This window comes from Melanotaenia boesemani, chromosome 24, assembly GCF_017639745.1.
Source record: "Melanotaenia boesemani isolate fMelBoe1 chromosome 24, fMelBoe1.pri, whole genome shotgun sequence".
NCBI lineage: Eukaryota > Metazoa > Chordata > Actinopteri > Atheriniformes > Melanotaeniidae > Melanotaenia > Melanotaenia boesemani.
In genome coordinates, this window is record NC_055705.1 from 3,302,744 (window position 1) to 3,320,314 (window position 17,571).

The window sequence follows — 17,571 nt, forward strand, 5'->3', positions numbered from 1 at the left end:
CTCCTCTGTGATCTGTTTCTCCACCTTTACAGCAACTGTCTTCTGTCAGTGGCTGTTTGTGGGTCTTTCTGCTTTAAGTTTTGTCTAAAGCAAGGGACCTTCATGGCCAGTAGTGTTGATATCTGATGACTGACTCATCCATTGCAGAATAATATACTTCTTTATCTTTAAAAAAATCCTTTGTTGCTTCCACAGTATGTGATTAGTTCCCGGCCTGATCCATACTTTCTTCTTCCCACCATTCTGGTACAAGTTGATTTTAGTTTAATCCAGAGGTCTGCAACCTGCGGCTCCGGAGCCACAAGTGGCTCTTTGGACCTTCCACAATGGCTCTTAATACATGGCTAAACATGCTAAAGAAATACCTAATGTTTTTAAATATAGATATAATAAATGCAGGTTTTTAGCATTTTTGTTTTTATTTTTTTCATGGAAAAATTGCATTGAATTTCCACAACATAATGACACTAAAAGTACCGTGTCATAAGGTCAGAAACTATGGGCTGTTTTTCTTATGCATCATTTTCCACAAATATCTACATACCATAGAAGAAAGTCTGACTATCTAAAAGCTAAAAATAGAAATAAAAATGTGGTTATTTAAAAATGACAATTTCCTGTAGTAGATCTTTATCAAAAGTTGTTTTTTTAAAGAGTTTTATTTAGCTGGACTGAGGGAAAACTGGCTCTTTGGATTGTAAAGGTCACAGACCCCTGGTTTAATCGGTCCCAAAAATCTTTCTCGTGAACTGAGTCGGCTTCTTTAGATGGTTTTTGGTAAAGTTTATTACCATGTACAATAGAAACTGCAATCAAACTGCCAAACTTTACACAAATTCAGTGACCCAATATTTTCTATTCTTAATGTTGTCGAAAATGGTAAAACAGACTCTAACTTGCAATTTTAGAGAAAACCAAACAGGTTTGAAAATTAAGAATGAAGATGCAAACAACATAAAAATCATTTCCTCGTTTTTTTTCATGAACATGAGGATTAGAACAGTGTTTCCATCCCCGTGGGCCTTGGGACCCAGTGCCTGCATTCCAGTCAGGGGTCACCAACTCTGATGTCTCTGTGGGACGGCAGACTTCAACGCCAGCGCTGCATGCATGAAAAACATTTTCATTTTGATACCATTTGTAATAAAAACTTACTATACTTACCATTAACAAAATGGATGCTTTTAACTAATTCTGGTGTTGTACAATCTGTGTAAAGTGGCCTAACAAAAGAATGCAGCCAAACTGCTTGTGATGTCATGTTTTAGAGTTCATATTAGTCCAAAGTCAGAGTCATTAGTTGCAATGCAGCCTTCCAGACAGTGTTGGAACTGATCGTATTTAGTGGCTATGCAAGCGTAGGATGTGGAAGCAGGTGGAAGATGTTGGATGGTCTGCTTGTACCACCTCCACCCGCATGTCCTGCATGGGTATCTCCCAGCCAACCCACAATTTTATCAACTGCTTCCGTGTGTTTTCCGTCACTAAACGTGAAGAAATGACAAAATTATGATTAAGACCAAAAATTCAATATTTCGATTATTAGTAAAGTTTTCCAATACACATTTCATTCTTGTGTGTTACTGAGGTTTATAGAAACCTTTGTAGGCAGCTTTTAAAGTCATTTAGACAGTTTGAGGTAAATATTCTTACAATCATGCTCTAAATATAAAATTTGTTCTAAATAAACCTGAGCATCCTTAAGGCACATATTCTGGAAAACACACAATATACCAGTCTCCACAAATCAGCGTAGGTAGGCAGCAACTAAGGGTTTTACACCAACCGAGCATCCGCCCTCATCCTCCTACCCTTCTTCAGGCCTGATTATGTTTGTAGGACCATCTTCATTAAAAATAAAATGTTTAAAGTGAGACTGAATTCAGAAGTGAGATGCTTTAATTTGAGGGCTAAAGAAAATACCTGAGCACTGCATTCAGCCATTTTCTGACATGGGAAAACCACATCTACAACATCTGGCCTCGCCTCCAACCATGACAATAACAAAGACTGTTGCAGGCCGGCCTCAGCTGCTGTGTTTGCTGTGCTGTTCTCCCAAGCACCTGCAAAAAGATTTTATACATCATTTAATTATAACTAGGAGTTAAGACTGGAGCTCTGACAGACATATAAAATAAATATAGAATAATCTATTCTTATAGGGAAAAAATGACAATTACTATGTTACTTTAAAGTAATGACTTTAATTTTGAAATAGTCTCTATGTGATAAGCTTAACAGAAAAGAAAATGTTTACTGTGGTTTGAGCAACAAAAACAACACAGTGCATAACACTGTGGTTACATTTGTTCATTGTTGACATACAGTAGCTTACTTCCAAGACTTTTTAAGTAAAGTTTATTTGTGTAACACCTTTCCCTGACAGTCGTCTCAAAGTCCTTCACAGGGACAGTAAGATGATCAAATTCATAACTTAATAAAATTATTAATTAAAAAACCAATGTCACAAAAGTTGTGATGGGGCTTCAACTAAGGTGGTACTGAAGTTGAGCTAGACCCAAGAAAACGAGGAAGACACCAAGAGATGTGTTCTACTGACCGTTTGCTCCAATTTGCTGTCACTGCGAAATCACCAGAATACATGAAACGAGCAAGGCCTTTGTACTGTTCAACCTTTTTGACTTCATGCAAAAAAAAAAAACAAAGGCATCATTTGAATATTGTTCCCACACTGCAAAATGATCATCACTGATGGTGAGTAGCTCTGGAGGTGAGGAGTCTCTGTGAAATAACAATCCTAATGCTATCACCACTGCGGTGGAAAACCTCTGACAGAAGAGTGGGCAATCTTCTTTCAATCAGCTTGGAGTGAAATGTGTCCTGAGATCAGCTCACATCAGTTCAACAAGCCTAGATTCAGTCGGTAAGGCTGCTGTCATTAAATACTCAGTAAAGCAGCCATTGTAGGGTTTTTAAAAATACAGTAAAGGATGAAAAATATTTAATAGGATAGAAAGACAAAAACATCAATCCCTCTCATTTGTTCAGACTGATGGTAACTAAATATTTTAATATGTAGGTGTTGATAAACATGCAGTTAATGTGGTGTTTATATATTTATTTATCCAATTTACTGGTAATTTAATTTTGATTCACAAAGTATTCTATGACAAAGTTACTACCACTTCCTTTCCCCTCAGTGGAGCTGCTCTCAAAGTAATTTTCCAAACACATGAAGTTTCTGGACAAAGTACCGGTATCAGATCGGTATCAGACCGGTATCAGACTGGTATCAGATCGGTATCAGACCCGTATCAGACTGGTATCGGATCGGTATCAGACTGGTATCAGACTGGTATCAGATCGGTATCGCTGATACTGGCTTGTATTTTACTTGGTATCGGATCAGAAAGAAAGCGAGTGGCATCGTACATCACTACTCCAGTACTCCTGCTGGCAGCACGCGGTGTGACGGAAACCTACGAGCCTGCGTGCTCTAGCCTGGAGCTGCTCTTAAAGGGCCAGCGTCACTAAAATACCCCACACAGTTATCACAATACCAGCTTTACAAGCAGAACGAATGTGAACAGGTAAACAGTTTAAAACATAATAAGCTCCGTTTCACAATGACACATGTTTAATATTAGTTCTCTTGGCTACAGATAAATATATTTAGTTCAGTAAACGGCCTCTCATTACACAGTTCTTACCTTTCAGTTTACCAAACCAAGACTTGGTGGTTCACATGTTGCAGCTGCAGAGCCGAATGTCGCCATGGCCAGGAAAGTGTCTCAGGTAAACTGCAATCACACGTCAGCTGTTTAAAAGTGGGTTGTTAATACAAGTTACTTAGACTCTGTTTTACAGAAACAAGTCATGGAAGGTGGGAGATTACTGGTTCTCCGGTCAGCACTGCATCTCAGTGGTTTCCAACATGGGGTCCGGGACCCACAAAGAGCACAGAGGGTCCCCAAGGCTTTGGACATTCAGAGCCATTAATTAATTAATGTCCACACACTGTCCCTTTTTTAAGAAAGAAAAGTCAGGCTCTATGTTGTTAATTTAACTTTGGCTTTATCAGAAGGATGCTCCGTCTTTTTCATTAATTTAACCAGATGAGTAAAAATTGTACTAGCCAGTTCATTTAGTACCGAAACCGTTTGGTGACATCGATAGAAAAAAAAGAAAAAAACTAGGGCCACGCATCCTTAAATTGTGGGCACCCAACAACACCTCAACAACCCAGTTAGCTCAGTTCATTTTCTATAATTACTCTCAACGTTAAAATACAACCACATGAAATGATAATTGTGGGTTTAACTAATACGTTTCCTCAAGTTAATGATCTCTTCCACACGCTAATAATGCGTGATCACATGATAACTTTTTTCTATCGATCTCATCAGACGGACTCGGTAGTTTTGTGCTATTAAGTTATAAAGTTTTAAGAAACCTGTTCATTTCCTCTTCAAACAGAGCGCCTCTGTTTTCTTTACAGCTGCTGTGTTAGAAACACCATGGAAACAGCAAAACACCGAACATTAAATTGTGTGGTTGATGTCACCTCCGTTATTTTCAAGCCACGGATTTATTCTGAGCCGGTTAGCCTGAAACTTTTATTTGGGCTGCTTGGTAACGTTACCGGCACCAACGCTACCACATCACTGACACCAGCACCGCTACTAGCGCTGATCTTTTCTTCTGTTTTCTCTTCAGACGATGTGAGGCCAGATTTACATTTAAACCAGCTGTCCATGAATGCATCGTCTTACGGCAGGAAATCGCCAACGTTTGGTTTACCAGCGGGAGCGACGCTGCGACAGCAGAGGAAGCTCAGAGCTTAGAGAGAAGGAGAGAGATGAATCTGTAGTGGAAGTCCTCTCCCTGCTTTTACATTTATGGCTCTGATGCAAACCTTCACTACACATTATTACACACAGCTGTCCATCACTATGACTGGGTAACACACACCTCACCAGTCTGATGCTCATTTCAGAGCTTCACCCTCCCCAAGACCAGTTTGACTTTACTGGAACTCTTATCAGATGGAGAGAGATTAAGTAGAAGAGACAGAGGAAACAATAGAGCACGGAGGGAAATGACTTATTACACTGATGCAGCTCAGACAGTCAACAAATTACAGCAACAAATCTAGTTTTTATACCTAGTATAATACTCAAATTAGAAAACTTTACTGTCACAACTAATTTTCTATTAAATGTTGTAAAAGAGACGGAAACTAACTCAGCTGAGTTCATCCATCCTGATCAATAATCCACTCAGACCAATAATCCACCGCTACAATAGTCAAAAATAATCAATAACAGACCCAATATTTATTAGTTACTTAATAAATAGCTGGTGTTTAGAAAGCATCAGCACACTTCTAATCATAGGCCTATAAAAGCCACAGTAAACTTAATAAATGAATCATCAGTAATCCTAAAGCAATCTAAGAGTCAGTCCACAACAGCCCGATAATCTTTGTGTACCTAGCTTGAGACCACTCTGCTGATAAACATGTAAAACTAGTAGATGATTAACCTCGTAGGAGGAGAGTCTGTCAGGGTGGGATATGAACCCACAGCTCTTTTTAGAGACCAGAATTCCCTGTTTTATAGAAGGAAACAACCGCTGTGTTTGGCGTCTTAGGCCGTTCAGCCTGAGTCGTATCTGACATGCAACATACCTGATGTTGAAAACCTCTGAAACCTGACAAGGAGTAAAGCCTTAAACATGACTGCAATAAAAATACAGTTGTCACAGAAGAATGACTTAAACGACTATTAGAAAAGCTTTTGTCACTTCATTTTTTCCATGAGATTTTGTTGCCCCTGGAAGTCTGTTTATAGTTGTTGATGTTATAATTTGTTAATAAAGAACTCTGAGCAATAAAATGCTGCAAAACTATTAATGTTTATTAAGACTTGTGTATAGTCGTCAGTGTGTGAGAGCAGCAAGGAAAGGATGACTTCAACTCACCTAGTTTTTTCTGGTTATTTGGTGTAGTTGTGTCCATGTCAAATCATAATCTGTTGCACCTGTAAACACGCTGTAAAGATTCGTAGCTGTAGATGTTCTCCAAGGAAGCGATCAGCTGAAGGTACCTGACCAAGCATCACTTTATGATCAAAATTTCAACACCCAACGTGGGGCTCAAACCCACAACTCTGAGATTTAGAGTCTCATGCTCTACCGACGGAGCGAGCTGGGCCACATTTGAGGTAAAATGTTCAGAAAAAAACCATGAAACAAAAAGTCTAATGAATGAAATGAAATGAAAAATACTTTATTAATCCCAAAGGGAAATTCAATATTGTAGTAGTAGTAATTTTTTTTTTTTTTTTTTTTTTTTTTTAGTAAAGTAAAACAATCACATTAATTAATTAAGGGCTTTGTTCTTCAGCCTGATAGCTGCTGGAAGGAAGGATCTTCTGTATCTCTCTGTCTTGCATCGGACCTGAACAAGCCTCCCACTGAACACACTCTGTTGTTTCGTCACGGCGTTGTGTAGAGGGTGTGAAGGATCCTCCATTATCCTCGTCAGCTTGTACAGAATTCTTTTTTTGATGATCAACTCCAGCGGCTCCAGAGTTACTCCAAGCACAGAACCGGCTTTCTTGATCAGTTAATTAGGAGATGTGTAATGGATCGCATGACGTGACTATGACTATGACTGCAATGGAAATAAAGGCAATCCATGAACATGGGTCTTGGGACGGTTTTTGGACAAACTTCACCTTCCTCACATGGGCTCCCCAAGGGGGTGTAAAGATACACGGGGGCATTTGTGCGAGCATCCCTCCCCCCTCTAGCCTACAGGAAAGGTAAGCATGCACGTACCTCTGACCATCACTAATATAAAAAATCTTTCATATTTTTGCAACAAATTCCCTTACCCGTCAGCAAAGCGTCATTTTGTCCATTTGCAAGGCCAGCAATGTAAAAATTTCTCCAGAAACCCTGTTTTGTACTGAAAATGTGTCATTTTGTCTATTTAAGAAGCTACAACATTTCTTTTATTTGAGTCTTAATCATCCTGCAGACTGGATTTTTCTACTGATGTTCCAAGATTCAGTAAATGACAAGAAGATCTGTCAGTGATGAATGAGACTTCTTTGGAAAGGTTCTGAGCTGGTTTTTCCAGGGACAGTAACCAAAATCACACTTTATATACAGCTTTTTTAAGCGGGGCTGGAGGCCAAGCAGACATCCAGCCTGCTTGTGCATGGCTGCGGCAGGCCCATCTGATCCCCAGTTTCATCTCCAGCAACAGCTGGATCCCTACTGGACCTGTGTGTGGCTGCAGCATGTACAGCTGCTAGAGCTCTGTTGGGTCTCCAACACACGGAGAGATGCTGGAGGTCAAGCTGGAGGTCAGGTGGGACTGCAGCAGCCATGCACAAGCATGAAGAGCCACTTGAGGTCTGCTGGGTCTCCAGTACACAAAGAGAAGCTGGTGGTTGGATGGACCTGCAGTAGCCATGCACAAGCAGGCTGGATGTCTGCTTGGCCTCCAGTCTCGCATTAAAAAGCTGTTACTATATATAAAGTGTTATTTGGTCACTCATATGTCCCCGAAATGCCCAGCCCATTACCTTTCTAAAGAGGTCTCATTCATCACTCACAGATCTTCTTGTCATTTACTGGACCTTGGAACATCAGTTGAAAAAAGTGTTTACTTTGGGTGATGCTGCTGTAGGATATTTATCACTGCTGCAGTCACACTTCAATGATAAAGGGGAAAATGTGTTTTTATCCAGATCATCAGTTTTATCAATTCCTTCATCAATGTTAGCTGTTTTTTCTTCACTCATCACATCTGGTGGTTTTATGACAGATATGATCACCATGGAGACGGTTGGTGAGATGATTATATTATATTACAGATGTTCTGACGATTAAATGGTGCTCTGGATAAATGTATTAAAACCACCTGAATTGTTTATAATCAGCATCTACTTTCTATGGTAAACAGCTGTAATTCAGGGGCTCGTCCGGGATTTGAACCCGGGACCTCTCACACCCGAAGCGAGAATCATACCCCTAGACCAACGAGCCAGTCAGGGGGTAAGATGAAGCTGACTGGACAAAGATCCTTTAGGGGTATAAGGAGGACACAGTCAGTATTATGTGGATTGTCAGACTCTTATGGCAGATTGGAGCCTTGTCCAGTTTTGTTGATACCCTCATTGTCACTTCTGTGCTTGACCATGTCTTCTGGTTATGTAATGCAGGCCTTTAATGTAAGTGATTTTAATCATGGAATCATTGCTTTAACAGCCCATGTTGATACTCTTATCTTCTTGCCAACTGCAGAGATATTATTACCTCCTATTTATCCCCAAAGTCCTTGAAAACATATCTGGTGTGAGCTAGCAGCTGAATTAGGGAACAAGTGTTTGTCTTAAGAGTTTCAGTGTGGATGAAGCATGCACCATGGTAAAAAAAATGTTTTAGGTGATAAGATATTAGATAGATTTGTGACAAGAAAGGTTTCTGTGTGGTGGTTCTGGAAATGTGCTGCTGACACGATTGGCAATAAGTATATACAACAGAGACTTAAACATAGGACAGGGATGAAGGACTGAAATTGGGATGGGGGTTTTGTGAAACCACCGGTGCTGTTTGAATGCATATGGGATTTGTTAAATGGTTGCTCTAAATTTTAAATACATGGGTTGTCGCTGAAGTGGTACTTCTTTCCCACGAGGATTCTGAGTTTTGTGAGGGCTCATAAATCACCCAAAGTAAAAATAATACCCCTAGGCATTCCTTTGTTGAACTGCCATGCTGGTCAACATTGAAACACATTCACACATACAAACACTGTTACACAGTTCATGAACCTGTTAGCTGTTAGCCACCTGCTAGCTTTTAGCCATCTGCTAGCTGTATGAGGCTGATATAAGCAGAAACATCTAATTTAGATAGAAAGTTCACAAAAAGCAGCAAATGAAGTGTTTATATGGCTCACAGCACAATGCTGCTAAAGAAATAAACTTTTATGTTTTATATACACACAATGACAACACATGCTGTTCTTTCAATTGCCACATTTTGTCCCCTAAAAATGTGTTATTTATAATTTATTTATAATTTTTTTTATTTAGAAGAATGCCTTATTTATGCGCTCCATTAGATTTCTATCAATAACCAGGGTCCTCACTGCTACAGAGAGACTTCTACAGTCATGTATGAGTTGATGTTGACAGGCTTTAATTTCACTGGGAAAAAGACTGAGCTTCTGCACCAACCGGCAGGTTTCCGAAGGTGTTTGTGTCTCCTAATGAAACCACCTGACACGGTAGCGGTATGAACAGAGAAGAGCTGTGCAGCGTTTGAATCAAGCAGGACAGAGCTGCTGAATGCAGTCAGTGACTCCAGCAAATCATCTGCATCCAGAAAATAAACAAGAAGTTTAGTCCAGTATCAAACCATTACACTGTTATTTTCCCCACAAATAGATATATGAGCATTTTCACTGCCTAATTCAGGTCAGACGGCGAGATAAAAATGAAAACAGCTGACTGTATTTACCAAAACAAGCTAATAATCAGTTAGAGTTATGTCAGTAAGTCAGGTGATTAAGTGAGGTAGAGGGAGGAGGGACTGCAGGGAGGGGACCAGATCAAGGACGGAGAAACATCCTCTTGTTCAGGCCATGAGGAAAGGTGGTTCCCAGCCTGCCAAGCCAGTCCCTCTCAGCCCTCCTCTGTGCATCAGTCTAGTGTGGATTGCAGTCCAGGACTAAGGCCTGCACTGCATCCCAGCCATGGAACACAAACTGCTGGACCAGATGTTGATGAGTGTTTAATCTCCTCTGGAAGTTCTGCTGAATTAAAAGTATTTTAGATTTTTCCCACCAGCCTCACTGTGTGGAGAGAAGGTGGTGATAAACGGGAGAGCAGCTGAGACCTGGATGGGATTTACCTGGAGAAATGTTTTAAAACAGGACCTGAGGAAGGTCCAAGACTGCCCCCTGCTGGACAAGGTGGAGAACAGCGTTTGGGCGGCATATTTAAAATCTTCCATTTGTGTGAAGATCCAGTGGAAACTTAATACTTATGATTCAACTAATCCAGCAAAGGTGTTCTTGGGATGAAAGCTGTTTTTTTATGTTCTTTTTTCCTTAAAGTAAACTTTAATGTCTACATGGTTGTGTTGTGAGAAATTTGGTCCTTTAAACTTGGTTGTGTCCAGAAAATTAATAGAATTATTGTCTGTTGAGTGTGTGGATGAATGTGTTAATGCCCTCCTCAGAGTGGGTCCAGATCCCCAGATATCATGAAGAAATCTGAAGTAGTTCAGGTAGTTTTACATTTATCCAGAGCAGCAGTCTCCCATTCAGCCATAAAAACATCTGTATGATAATATAATATAATATAATATAATATAATATAATATAATATAATATAATATAATATAATATAATATAATATAACATAATATAATATAATATAATATAATATAATAAAATTAAATTAAATTAAATTAAATAAAATATAATAAAATATAACATAATATAATATAATATAATATAATATAAAATTAAAGTAAAATTAGGGTGTCAAATGATTAAAATATTTAATCAGATTAATAACAGCTTCCAAATTGCTCATGATTAATCACCATTCAGGAGTTTTTATATGCCTGAAATCTTCCTGTTTTTACTGTTTTACATCAACAAAAAGAACCAATGCTACAGATATTTACTGTTGACTGACCTTCCCTTGGATAACTGTCAGATGTACAATGGTCAGTAAATGCAGCATGTAAAGTACTTTTATCTGTTGTTCTTAATCATTTTTACCATGATCTATATCATCATTTAGAATTCATGTATCATCGTCTCACCAACCGTCTCCATGGTGATAATATCTGTCATAAAACCAGCAGATGTGACGACTGAAGTTAAACAGCCAACATTGGTGAAGAAACTCTGATAAAACTGATGATCTGAATAAAAACATGTTTTTCTTTTATCATTGAAGTGTGTTTGTGCAGCAGTGATAAAGGTCCTACAGCAGCATCACCCAAAGAAAATACTTTTTATACAAGTTTTTCTCCACTTGTTTACATTAGATGATCACTTTAGTTGTAATGATCAGTTCAATATTTCATAAAAAATATGAAAATTTATAAGTGTTCCTGCCTGGCCCCCATCAGAACTTTTCTAGACCCGCCCCTGCATATGTGAAGTATAAACCCTGTCAACCACCAGCAGCTACTGTGTTAGAGAAGGTCCTGCTAAACACAAAACTTTGAAGTAAATATTGACGGTGTGAACCATGAACCGCTAGTTTTTCTACTTTTCAAATGAACAATAAACGGGGTGAAAGTAAGCCGGTACGGTCCGGTGGTGGTAGCAGTACCAGGAAGATGGAGAGTGGCTGCTGCTATACAGGCCAGAACCAGTCACGACTGCACTCTGGGTCAGACAATAGATCCATGAGCAACATGCAGTTTTGAGAAACTACTTTGTGTTTAAAAATTCCTTCATTTGGAATTGTTTCTGGACTGTCAGTGCTGTTTTAGTCCATGCTGGACGGAGCTCTGACGGAGCATCTCCCTCTCTTCCTCAAGGGTCTTGCCCTGCTCCCCCCCACCTCCTCGGAGAGAGCCTGGTGGCCTCCTCTACGCCCAGCCTTCGAAACGTGAACCACACGTTGTCTTTATGTTCGTTGCTGAGCTTTTGATTTAATGCACTGAGATGTTTTCCACAACTGGTCACCAGACATGAAGAGACGCCGCCTGGACGAACAGGACGAATAATAATCACACCAACAAAATTCCACACATTGTTGTGGTTGGCTAAAACACTTTAACAACATTTAAATATCTACCAGTTATCATCTACAGACATTTTAAATAAAAAAGTTTTTGTTCGTGGCTTCATGAGCTGTTCTTAGAGACGTGTACTCTGCATGTTTATTAATGTTCCAATTAAAATAAATAATTTAGCATATCGTGGAGTGTTTTTAATTTTTCCCTGCTCCATGGGTCTACATGGAGCCTGCAGTAAAATATTGGAATAAAATACTGGAATATTTTAGCCCATATCCATTCCAAACAAGTCTCATTCATCACTCATAGGTCTTCCTGTCATTTACTGGACCTTGTAACATCAGTTGACAAATCCAGCCTGCAGGATGACATTCTGAGTCTGAGACGCACCGTCTCTTCTGTATTTTGTCAAAGTTCTGTTTGGCAGACCAGACGCACAAAAGTTGACTTTGGAAAAATTAAAAAGGGAGAAAATTTGCACTAAATGTTTCTTACTGGAGTACCAAGGGCAAAAAGCAGACTTAGTGCAGTTCTCCCCTCTCTTTAAAGTTTTCAGTGTTTCTTCCCGGAGTACCAGGAGCACGAAGGCCAGGGCCAGGTGGAGTTGCAGAGACAGTGAAGGGTGTCTCCAGCAGACATGGAGAGAAGCTGGTAGTTGGATGGGCCTACAGCAGCCATGCCGGTTTTAGAGTCACTGCATTGGCTCCCCGTGTGTTTCAGGATCGATTTTAAGGTTCTCTTACTGGTTTTTAAATGTCTTAATGGTCTTGGGCCTTCTTATCTTTCAGATTTGCTTTTACCTTATGAACCCTCGCGGCCCCTGAGGTCTTCCGGTACTGGCCTCCTGACTGTACCTAAAGTCAGGACACATACTCACAGAGAAGCAGCTTTCCAGTGGTATGGTCCTCGTCTGTGGAACAGCCTGCCGGAGGAGGTCAGGGCTGCAGAGAACGTTAATGTTTTTAAGAGCAGGCTCAAGACCCACCTTTTTAATTTAGCTTTTACTTAATATTTATTCATGTTATTTTTATTTATTTTATTCCCCTAGCCTATTTATTTTTCTATGTTAACCTATTTTTATTTATTCTATGCTTTTATTCTATTTATATTATTTTTAGGTTATTTCTCCAGTGTTTCCTCGGAGGGGGCTCTCTGCACCGGGGCTTTCATCGGCTGTGGCTGCTGGGGCTCTGTCCTGCAGGTTCTTTCAGTCTGGTTGGGCGGCTCCTCTGCCTCTCACTTGGCCGTGTGTCCTGGGTCGGTGTCCTGGGTCGGTGTCCTGGCGGTCGTGGCCTGTGAGCGGCTCCTGGTGCAGACGGCTCCCTGTGATAGTGTTTCCTTACCTGGCTCATCTGTGCTCAACCTTACATTACAGTAGTCTTTTAATATGTACAAGTATGTGTGTGTGTATGCTTGCTTGTACATACTGGTATGTGAGAGGACGCGGGGAGGGAGGGGTTGTGTGTGTGTGTGTGTGTGCGTGGTTGGAGGGGGGCATTGTTTTAACCATGGAAAGCACTTTGTGCTGCATTTTTGAATGAAAAGTGCTCTATAAATAAAGACTGATTGATTGATTGATGCACAAGCAGGCTGGATGTCTGCTTGGTCTCCAGCCTCTCATAAAAAAGCTGTAACTTATATAAAGTGTGATTTTGGTCTCTTATATGTCCCTGTAAAGCACAGCCCATAGCCCTTTTAAAGAAGTCTCTTTCATCACTCACAGATCTTCCTGCCACTTACTGGATCTTGGAAAATCCAGTCTGCAGGATGATTAAGACTCACATATAAAAGCTGTAACTTCCCAAACACACAAAATGGCACTTTTTGGACAAAATGCCACGTTTTGGACACAAAATTTACATTGCTGGCATTGCAAATGGACAAAATGCCCTTTTGCTGACAGGTAAGGGCTGGAAGCCTCCTCCTGAATGGGGTGAATGCTACACTTTGTAGACGGGGAGGGCTCATGGACAAAGGGAGAGGATTTGGACAGATTCTTCATCCACCTGGTGTATTTGTGCAGTCCTGCAAATTTAGTATAAATATAAAAGATTTGTTGTCTCAGTGGTGGTCAGAGGAACACACACTCTTACTTTCCCTGTAGGCTAGAGGGGGGAGGGATGCTCGCACAAATGCCCCCGGTGTATCTTTACACCCCCTTGGGGAGCCCATGCAGGGAAGGTGAAGTTTGTCCAAAAGCCCTCCCTAGAATCCATGTTCAGGGGTTGCCAATGGACGTACTTTTTTGTTTCTGTTGCAGTTTTTTGTGGAGGTTTGGGTTCAAATCCCACTTCTGACAACTTCAGTATGTATTTGAGCACATTTAAGATCAAAAAGCTTCTCTCTTCACAGAGTTCCAAGTACACTGAGACCCAAAATGTCATGGAAACAATGAAGTAACAAAAGCTTTTTTTTTTTTTTTTTTTTTTTTTTTTTTCTTTTTTTTAAACCTGTCTTGTCCAGCATCGTTGCAAACAGAATGATTGTCTGGCTGCTGTCTGGTGCTGGGCAATTTTACTCTATCAAGCAGGGATTTATACTACATGTATAAAGTCCCTCTTGATGAAAAACTTTATTAAATCAGACTCTTAATGCTGGACTCGACCGGAGGGGACAGAGAGAGAGAGAGAGAAAAGAAAGTAGAGAGAAGAGGGAGGGGAGAGAGAGGGACAGAAAGGGTGTGGGGAGTGCGGGTGGGGACTTGAAACATCATACAGAAGACCATGTAATCCATACTACTTACAACATATATAGCTAAGATCATCCTAGCCAGTAGGTCATTACACAACTAGTTGATAATAGTAACAATAATAATTAAAGCTGCAAGCAGCGATGAAGGCCCTCGCACCTCTGGCGCCGCTCTGGCCTATTGCACCGCCCCCTCGGCCTGCAACCTCCCTCCCCAAGCAAGCTCGCTCTGGCTGGCAGCCGTACGCTCAGTCGTCCCCATGTTTCTGCCTCGTGTGGTCATTGTCTCTCTCTGACCATCATCTCATACATCAATGGGCCTAATAATGACATCAGAAGTGTTCATGACCATGTTCTGACCAATAGTGTGAAACAAATCCAAACAAAATCATGCTTTTAAGATCTGCAGATATCAACATGGCCAGTAGGTGGCGCTATAGTGTTTGATCATGTACTAACATGTTGAGGTTCGGACTTCAATGACAACTGCCAAGTATCACGTCCTTGGGTCAACCGAGTCCAGAGTTATAGCCACTTCCTGTTTGATGGCGAGGGACAGAAACCTCACAGGCAGCCATTTTAATCATGATGGTGTAAAGAGTTTGTTATATTGTGAGTCATGAGTTCATCAAGGATGATATTGATGAGTTTGAGTAGGTTTTTAAGGTTTTCAATGGAAAAAAATGGGGTACTTCCTGTTTCCAGGGGGTGGGGCTACGGCGTTGACAACATCTGGACATGTAGATGTGGTCAGCATGGAAATGACATCATATGTGGCCATTTTGGTGTAGATAGGTTGCTTGTTGGTCAGCATAGTGGGTGTGCTGGTTGATTAAAATATTGTAGGGGGCGCTATAGAGCCATATTGCAGCTATTCCAGCATATGTCAGTTTGGCTCAGTTCCACATCTGACTACGATCCTTCCTACCAAGTTTGGTGGAGATCGAGGGTACACCGGGTGAGTTACAAGTACTTCCTGTTTGGTGGCGTCGGACCAATATTCGCCATGGTTACGTTTGGCGAAGGAACTTGAGATTTTTATTGTGGTATCATGAAAGGGTTTGACCTGTTGTGAAGCACTTTCAAGTGTCTGGAGTTCATGCCTGAGGAGAAGGACCCCGGCATCTGCAAAAAAGCACTTCCTGTTGAAAGTGGGCGGGGCTTAGGGCTAGACCGGAAGTGGTCATATGGGTGTGTTCGGGACCGGACCATGACTAAGCCCTGTGAGTTTGATGGTGATTGGGTGAAAAATGAGGGAGTTATACTGATTGATGATGTCATGGCGTCTTATCGAAGTTCGCCATGGCGCCACGGTCTTGCTTTGCAGCGTAGAGCAACAGTCTTCACCGGATATCATCCCCAACTTGTTTTCAGGTGTCTGATGCAGTTTGACCCCGGTTGTGTTCAAAACGTCAGAGAAGTGGGTCTTCGAGTAAAAAACATGACTTCCTGTCGCCAGGGGGCGTGGCCTATTCATAATCCAATAATGACCACATAGATGTGTTGAGGATGGGACTACTATCATGCGTGGCCATTTTGGGTCAGAAATGTTGTTTTATGTGGGAGTTATATCAATTTCGTCTTTCATGGCGAGACATCAAACTTTGAGGCCACGCCCCCTGTACGCCGTTACTCCTTTGAGAAAGTTTTGCATAACTTTTGATCACACATGCCTTCTGAACATCCTCGCCATTTTGGTGTCAATACGATAATATCTCTAGGAGGAGTTCGTTCAAATGCGAGGTCAGTAAAACGCCAAAATGGCGACTTTGACCCAAAATGGCCGCCTTCCTGTTTTTTTTAGAGCAGTTCTCCAAGAGGATTTTTTGTTCGCCCGAGCATTTAGAACATGTGTAGTGAGTTTCATAAAGATTGATGACGTGCAGTGGCGGGGCACCATAAATAGGTGGCGCTCTTGTTCAATTTTGCCCGAACAGTCCCGAGCACCCCAAAATATGAAATTTTTCACATTCCTTTGGGGGGGTACGCAAAATTTGGTGAGTTTTGGGGTATGTTGAGACCCCCAAAATGCAATTCATTTGACGGAAGAAAAAGAATAAGAATAAGCTGCATTAAGGCCTTCGCACCTCGGTCGCTCGCGGCCTAATTTAAGCTGCAAGCAGCGATGAAGGCCCTCGCACCTCTGGCGCCGCTCTGGCCTATTGCACCGCCCCCTCGGCCTGCAACCTCCCTCCCCAAGCAAGCTCGCTCTGGCTGGCAGCCGTACGCTCAGTCGTCCCCATGTTTCTGCCTCGTGTGGTCATTGTCTCTCTCTGACCATCATCTCATACATCAATGGGCCTAATAATGACATCAGAAGTGGTCATGACCTTGTTCTGACCAATAGTGTGAAACAAATCCAAACAAAATCATGCTTTTAAGATCTGCAGATATCAACATGGCCAGTAGGTGGAGCTATAGTGTTTGATCTTGTACTAACATGTTGAGGTTCGGACTTTAATGACAACTGCCAAGTATCACGTCATTGGGTCAACCGAGTCCAGAGTTATAGCCACTTCCTGTTTGATGGCGAGGGACAGAAACCTCACAGGCAGCCATTTTATTCATGATGGTGTAAGCAGTTTGTTATATTGTGAGTCATGTGTTCATCAAGGATAATATTGATGAGTTTGAGTAGGTGTGTAGGGTTTTCAATGGGATAAAAGGGGTACTTCCTGTTTCCAGGGGGCGGGGCTATGGCGTTGAAAACATCAGGACAAGAAGAGGCTTTTTGGTTTGTACTGGCATGTTATATAAATATGCCACATTTCATGAATGTCAGTCAAAGCAGTGGTTGGAGCTGATAGAATAAATAATTATAGGGGGCGCTATAGAGCCACATAACCAGCATATGTCTATTTAAATCAGTTCCAGGCCTGACCACTGTCCTTCCTGCCGAGTTTGGTGGAGATCGGGAGTACTATGGGTCAGTTGCAAATACTTCCTGTTTCATGGCGATGAACGCCATTCGCCATGGTTTTGCTTGAGGAAGGAACTTGAGGATTGTTTTCGGTAGTATCACGAAAGAGTTTGACCTGATCTGAAGCACTTTTGAGTGTGTGGAGTTCATTCCTGAGGAGAGGGACCCCAGTGTCTGAAAAAGACACTTCCTGTTGAAAGTGGGCGGGGCTTAGA

General features: G+C 41.2%; 1 protein-coding gene, 1 long non-coding RNA gene and 1 other non-coding gene across 3 annotated transcripts in view; 1 reads left to right on the plus strand and 2 right to left on the minus strand.

Moving 5' to 3' along the window:
• Window positions 1-17,571, minus strand: part of LOC121635284 (zinc finger protein 665-like) — a 645,425-nt gene that overhangs the window by 405,206 nt on the left and 222,648 nt on the right. The window lies entirely within an intron of this gene.
• On the plus strand, window positions 3,207-3,884 carry LOC121635332. The gene is made up of 2 exons (XR_006009402.1): window positions 3,207-3,756; window positions 3,829-3,884. It is a non-coding gene; the product is annotated as an uncharacterized LOC121635332 (long non-coding RNA).
• On the minus strand, window positions 7,951-8,022 carry trnap-cgg. The gene has a single exon. It is a non-coding gene; the product is annotated as a tRNA-Pro (tRNA).